We start from the raw sequence: 1,745 nt of genomic DNA on the forward strand, positions 1-1,745 counted from the left end.
ATCATGCCGAAGAAGAAGGCGAAGAAGATTGTGAACTGCCAGGGGAATTAGCCAGGTTGTTGAAACAAGAGGAGAAGGTGATTCAGCCGCATGAAGAGCAAGTTGAAATTGTGAATTTGGGTACCGACGAGGTCAAGAAAGAGGTGAAAATCGGGGCTGCTTTGGAAGAAAGTGTCAAGAGCAGAATGGTAGCATTGTTGAAAAAGTATGTCGACGTCTTTGCCTGGTCTTATCAAGATATGCCAGGGTTGGATACCGATATCGTTGTGCATAAGCTGTCGTTGAGAGCAGATTGTCCTCCAGTGAAGCAGAAGTTGCGCAGAACTAGACCTGACATGGCGATGAAAATTAAAGAGGAAGTGCAGAAGCAGTGGGATGCTGGTTTCCTTGCTGTCACTAATTATCCGCCTTGGGTCGCGAACATCGTGCCAATCCCGAAGAAAGATGGGAAGGTAAGAATGTGTGTGGACTACCGGGATCTGAATAGAGCTAGCCCGAAAGATGATTTTCCATTACCTCACATTGATGTGTTGGTAGATAATACAGCTCAATTCTCGGTGTTTTCCTTCATGGATGGCTTTTCTGGCTATAACCAAATCAAAATGTCGCTAGATGATATGGAGAAAACAACGTTCATTACACCGTGGGGCACTTTTTGTTATAAGGTGATGCCATTTGGTCTCAAGAACGCCGGTGCTACTTATCAGAGGGCCATGGTCACTTTGTTTCATGATATGATTCATCATGAAATTAAATGCTATGTTGATGACATGATAGCAAAGTCCCAGACAGAAGAGGGGCATTTGGTAGATCTGGCCAAGTTGTTCGACCGGCTGAGACAATTTAGACTGAGGTTGAATCCGAACAAGTGCACTTTTGGAGTGCGGTCCGGTAAATTGCTGGGGTTTATTGTAAGTGAGAAAGGAATCGAGGTTGATCCTGCTAAAGTAAAAGCAATAAGAGAAATGCCTGAACCGAGAACAGAGAAGGAGGTTCGTGGTTTCTTAGGTAGATTGAACTACATTTCACGGTTCATATCTCATCTAACAGCCACGTGTGAACCAATATTCAAGGTGTTGAGAAAAGATCAAACGGTCAGGTGGAATAATGATTGCCAAGCGGCATTTGAAAAGATAAAAGAATATTTGTAGGAGCCTCCGATTCTGATGCCTCCTGTGGAGGGAAGACCGTTAATTCTGTACCTGACAGTCCTCGAGGGGTCTATGGGGTGTGTATTGGGGCAGCATGACGAGTCTGGTCGAAAAGAGCATGCTATATACTACCTTAGCAAAAAGTTTACCGACTGTGAAACAAGATATTCACTGCTCGAGAAAACTTGTTGTGCTTTGGTCTGGGCTGCTCGCCGACTGAGGCAGTATATGCTGGTTCATACCACTTTATTGATTTCCAAGATGGATCCAATCAAGTACATTTTTGAGAAGCCAGCATTGACCGGACGGGTTGCGAGGTGGCAAATGATTTGGACAGAATATGATATCCAGTATACCTCTCAGAAGGCAATCAAGGGGAGTGTATTGTCTGATTACCTCGCTCAGCAACCCATTGAGGATTATCAACCGATGAAGTTTGAATTCCCTGATGAGGACATCATGTTTCTCAAATCGAAAGATTGCGAGGAACCAATCCCGGAGGAGGGGCCTGACCCTGAATCCGAATGGATTCTGATGTTTGATGGGGCCGTTAACGTGAATGGAAGCGGTGTTGGTGCTGTTTTGGTTACGCCG

Source organism: Lathyrus oleraceus, chromosome 4 (assembly GCF_024323335.1).
Source record: "Lathyrus oleraceus cultivar Zhongwan6 chromosome 4, CAAS_Psat_ZW6_1.0, whole genome shotgun sequence".
Lineage (NCBI taxonomy): Eukaryota > Viridiplantae > Streptophyta > Magnoliopsida > Fabales > Fabaceae > Lathyrus > Lathyrus oleraceus.